Below are 6,000 nucleotides of genomic sequence, written 5' to 3' on the forward strand. Positions count from 1 at the left end.
AGCCCATAAAACAATCCTTAGGAGAAACACTTTGTACAGATGTGTTTTAAAAGAGGACACTGACTCTACTAACCTAAGATCCATGGGGAGGGCGTTCCAGAGCAACGGTGCCCGGGCCGAAAAAGCCCCCCCCCCCCCGGGTGACAAAGTGAGTTGTGGGAGGATCCAGGAGGGCCCTATCCCAGGATCTAAGCCCACGCTCTGGCTCATGGGCTCATGGGCTTTTAGTAACTCCACAAGTCCATGTCAAGCCAGTCCATGTAGGGCTTTAAAAGTGATCAATAAAACCTTAAAATCAATTCTGTAGCTCACAGGCAGCCAGGATGTGTGATATGGTCTCCTTTCTTTGTGTTAGTGAGGAATCTTACCGCACATTATTTATAGATCTATTATTATTATTATTATTATTATTATTTATATCTTTAATGGATACTGTCAGGGCATTACACATTATTTATAGATCTATTATTATTATTATTATTATTACAAGTAAGACGCGCGAACGCTGGAAGCGAACGCAGCTCGAAAATATTGTGTATTTACGTGTGTGTGTGTGTGTGTGTGTGTGTGTGTGTGTGTGTGTGTGTGTGTGTGTGTGTGTGTGTGTGTGTGTGTGTGTGTGTGTGTGTGTGTGTGTGTGTGTGTGTGTGTGTGTGTGTGTGTGTGTTTTGCAGGCTGTGTCTAAATTCCTGCACTCTGGCGCCCTCTGGCCCTCTACTAGGCAGTGCATGAACACAGAGACACACACGGAGACACACACTCACAACCCAAGCAGAGTTACATAGTAAGCTCCACTTGGAAGGAGGCGCGGCGCGTTCGCAATTATTATTATTACTATTATTATTATTATATTATATATCTTTAATGGATGATGTCAGGGCATTACACATTATTTATATATCTATTATTATTATAATTGATATCTTTAATGGATGATGTCAGGGTATTCTACATTATTTATATTATTACTATATTATATATCTTTAATGGATGATGTCAGGGCATTACACATTATTTATATATCTATTATTATTATTATTTATATCTTTAATGGATGATGTCAGGGTATTCTACATTATTTATATATCTATTATTATTATAATTTATATCTTTAATGGATGATGTCAGGGTATTCTACATTATTTATATATCTATTATTATTATAATTTATATCTTTAATGGATGATGTCAGGGCATTCTACATTATTTATATTATTATTATATTATATATCTTTAATAATAATAATAATAATAATAATAATAATGAATTGCATTTATATGGCGCTTTTCTAAGTACTCAAACTTACTCAAAGCGCTTTACAATGGTTCATTCATTCATACAGGGGGGGGCATTGGGAGGTGGAGCGGCGAACAGTCGACGCCAGCGTCCCCACTTTTCCCACATTCACACACCAATGGTGGCAAGCTAGCGCCGACCGAATCATTGGAGGCAATGTAGGGTTCAGTGTCTTGCCCAAGGACACTTCGACATGTGGACAGGAGGAGTTGGGATTCGAACCGCCGACCCACGGATCAATGGACGACCTGCTCTACCTCCTGAGCCACAGCCGCCCTAACAATGGATGATGTCAGGGCATTACACATTATTTATATATCTATTATTATTATTTATATCTTTAATGGATGATGTCAGGGCATTCTACATTATTTATATTATTATTATTATTATTATTATTATTATTATTATTATTATTATTATTATTATTATATTATATATCTTTAATGGATGATGTCAGGGCATTCTACATTATTTATATTATTATTATTATTATTATTATTATTATTATTATTATTATTATTATTATTATATTATATATCTTTAATGGATGATGTCAGGGTATTCTACATTATTTATATTATTATTATATTATATATATTTAATGGATGATGTCAGGGCATTACACATGATGGTGGCAGAGCAATAGAATGAGCCTATTTTCCTGTTTGTTCTACATTTGGATGGATGCCAACAGTGATTGTTTTATGACTGACCTATAAATGTGTTCCATTCACAGTTTATCACATTCAGCCCAGAACTATGTGGAATTCTCTGGTCTTTGATCACTGCTACGTCTCTGTTCTGACAGCTGGTTAAAGCTGGTTAAAGGGATATTTGTGTTGTTGAAATGAGCGTCTAATAGCCGTACAGTATATTCTGATACAGGCCCGGCGCCAGGATGAAATGACTGAGGGTGCACACCAGTCGCACAGCGCACGGGTATTGCGGTTACTGCGGTTATTGCGCGGATTGTGGCCGTTTTGGGCGTTTTTTTGTTACTTTATTTCGGGGTTAGGGTTAGGTTAGGGTTAGGTTAGGGTTAGGGTTAGGTTAGGGTTAGGTTAGGGTTAGGGTTAGGGTTAGGTTAGGTTAGGGTTAGGTTAGGCTTATGTTATTTAATTCGTATTTTTGCCAGGTTTTACCGATTTTTTAAATCAAAAATAAATAAAAAATAAATCCCCCAATATAAACTGAGGGGGCACAATTTGAAACTGAGGGTGCCAGGCCCCCTCAGGCCCCCTCAGGCCCCCCCGTGGCGCCGGGCCTTGATAGTCAGTAACAGAGGTCTCCATGTGTCTCTCCAGCTCTTTAGTAAACAGAACATATATTTAAGTTTGGGATACTAATGTCTTCCAATCAGCAGAGAGAACTCAGAGGTTACAGGATAAACTAAGTGATAAAACACTAAAAAGGAGAAAAAGACTAGAAAAGGTGCTCCTCAGAGCACAGGTCTCATCTAGGTCAGGTAGGTTATTGTGGGTCAGCAATGTTCAGAATGCACCAATCAGGATGGAATAGGAAAAATCTTACAGATCCGTCTTGATCACATGACTCTTCTGCTTCTGTCGTATGTCCTTAGACCTTCAGCTCCGTTGCAGCAAGCCAGTCCAGTGTGTCATTGTCTAGGTCAATTCAACCACGATCACCATTAGGTGGCCGGTATTTGGGGCAGCTGGTCATAACGTGTTCCACAGTCTGTTCTGGATCCCCACATTCGCAGTGGGCATTGTCTGTGAGACCCCACTTGTGCATTGACGCATTGAAACGTCCCACACCTGTCCTCAGGCGATTGAGGGTTGTCCACTCCTTGCGTGGGAGGTGCTGGCCAGGGACATCTGCTGGGTCCTCGATGTATTTGTGAAGCCTGGATGGTTCTGCTGCCTTCCACTGGTCCCTCCATCTTGCGTTCACCCAGGAAGCCTTGGAGGTGTCTGCTGGTGTTGTGCGGAGCAGTTCCTGGGCCTGTGTGGCAAAGGGGCGCCGCGACTTGAGGCGCGCGCGCTGTGGTGCCTCCGTGACGACCTTGTGGAGGAGGTGGGATTCACTCATCTGTGCCTTCCGAGCGAGGGCCAGCGTGGCGGCTTCTCGTCTGACCTCTGCTGGAGCGATTCCAGCAAGGACAGGCAGTTGGTTTGTTGGAGTGGCTCGTAGACATCCGGAGACGGTCCGTAGGGCGGTGTTGAGGGCAGCATCCAGCTTCTTCACATGAGGGCTACGGCTCCAGACTGGGGCACAGTACTCAGCGGCGGGGAACACCAGAGCCTCGGTGGAGATGCGCAGTGTCTTTGTGGTGGCTCCCCACGTAGTACCGGCTAGACGGCGTATCAATGCGGCACGGGCGGTGGTCTTTCCCTTGACACTGTCCAGGTGTTGTTTGAATGACAGTGTTCTGTCCAGCTTCACCCCAAGGTATGTCGGGGAGGACTGGGACTGTAGCCGGGCATCTTCAACCATGATGTTAATTTCACGGGTTGCTTCCTTGTTGTAGAGGTGGAACATTGTTGATACGGTCTTCTCAACACTGAGCTGGAGGCACCAGTTCTTCAGGTATGAAGACAGAATGTTCATGACCTCAGAGAGGCCCTCTTCTACTGCTTCCCAGGATGGCTTGCTGAGCAAAATGGCCAGGTCGTCTGCATAGCCGTACTTCCTTGATGTTGTTGTGGGTAGGTCGTGGATGTAGATGTTGAATAACATCGGTGCCAGCACTGAGCCCTGCGGGACACCGTTCTTGAGCTTTCTCACCCTGCTGCTTTGGCCGTTACTGGTGTGTAGCCGAAAGCTGCGGTTGCTCAGCAACTCCCTTATGAAGCTCACCATGTGCTTGTCTGGGATGGTCTCCAGAAGCTTCATCTGTAGCCCACGCAACCAGACAGTGTCGTAGGCAGCCGTGAGGTCTAGGAAGACGGCACCCGCCTTCTCTCCTGCCTGGAAGCTGTCTTCTATGTCGTGGCACAGAAGGGTCACCTGGTCTGTTGTTGACCTACCGCTTCGAAAGCCAGCCTGTTCTTTGGGCAGCTGGGGGTCGATCACTGGGGTGAGGCGTGCCAGGATGAGGCGTTCAAGGAGCTTGAAGGGTACGCACAGCAGTGAGACGGGCCGGTATACCTTTGGGTCATCGCTCGGCTTGTTTGGCTTTGGCAGGGCGATCACCTTAGCACGACGCCATACCTTTGGCAGCTCTGAGTACCGGAGGCATGCAGAAAGGAAGGAACAGAGCCAGTCAGTTGCCTTCTTGCCTTGATGTTTCATATACTCAGGGTGGATGCCGTCTATGCCTGGTGCCTTACCAGTCTTCAGGCGTTGTGTGGCCAGATCGATCTCTTTCGTCGTGAAGTTGATGGATAGGTTGGAATCGCATCCTGGGGCCCTGAGCAGCTCGTGGACTGCTGATGTTGTTCTATTGAAGTCCTTATCTGCGTTAGGGAAGCGGCCATTACTCAGCAGGAGCGACGCGATGGAGTTTGCAGTGATGGGGCACTGCGGAGGAGTTGTTGACCTTCCAGTCAGCTTGTTCAGGGTCTGCCACCCCTGTCGACTGGAGTGTGTGAAGTCAATAGACTCTACTGTCTCAGTCCATCGTTGCCTACGTTTCTCATTTAACCTGCAGAATAGGCCGTCTGCTGCTTTGTCCCTGTCTTCGCTAGTTTGTGCTCCTGTATGGGAGCGAAGAAGTTGTTCACATTCTTCGTCCCAGCAGGGAACGTAGGCTTTGCGCACACCGCGGGGGATGTTGTCCTTGGCGGCGGCCAGCAGCATTTTGCAGTACGAGTCGTAGGCATCGTTCAAGTTGTTGGGGCACGGGTGTGGTAGACCAACAGCTGCCTTGTTCACTTGCTTAGTGAAGCCTGCCCAGTTTGCTTTCCGGAAGTTCCACCTCTTGACATCCCTCCCTTGCACTGGTTGGACCAAGGATGGGACGGTGATGACTCGATGACATGATGTTTAGACGAAATTTGCAGGAGTAATATCAAAACATTTATTTAGCAAAAATCGGCCTCCTGGTGGCGCTATAACAAGACAATGCGAAAAGGGTGGCATGTGTTCCTCTGCCTAGTGGGAATGTGCGTGCAAAGTTTCACGGCAATCGGACGCTGCGTTTACGATTTGTTCAAAACAAGCCACTCCTGCAAACTTTGGATGCCAATCTTAGCCAATCAGGATGTAATATGAATGAATCGGACGGACCCGTTTTGATCACATGACTGTAGAGATAATGTGTACCGATGTGCGTGATGTTTGAGCAAAATATGTAGGAGTAATTACTTGAAAATCCGCCTCCTGGTGGCGCTATAAAAGGCTGATGTGGAAAAATGCAGGGCAAAGGTTTTTCCTTGGTCGCTAGGGAGAGTGTGCAAAGTTTCACGCCGGATTGGTCCAGTTATAGGTCAAAACATGAATTGGCCTGTTGTAGCGCCACCATAAGGCAGACTTAAAAAAATTTAGGGTGGCATTTCTTCCTCGGCCTAATGGGAATGTGCAAAATTTCACGGCAATCGCACGATGATTTGAGGCATTTTGTTCAAAACAAAGCACACCTACAAACTTTGGAAGCCAATCAGGATGGAATATGAAAAATCCGAAAGACCCGTTTGGTTTAATAATAACTGTAGAGATACTGTGTACCGATTTGCGTGATGTTTGGACAAAATCTGTAGGAGTAATATTAAAAAGATACGTTTTGCAAAAATCAGCCTCCT

This window comes from Gymnoscopelus braueri (assembly GCF_963280865.1).
Source record: "Gymnoscopelus braueri genome assembly, chromosome: 8".
In the NCBI taxonomy this organism is placed as follows: Eukaryota; Metazoa; Chordata; class Actinopteri; order Myctophiformes; family Myctophidae; genus Gymnoscopelus; species Gymnoscopelus braueri.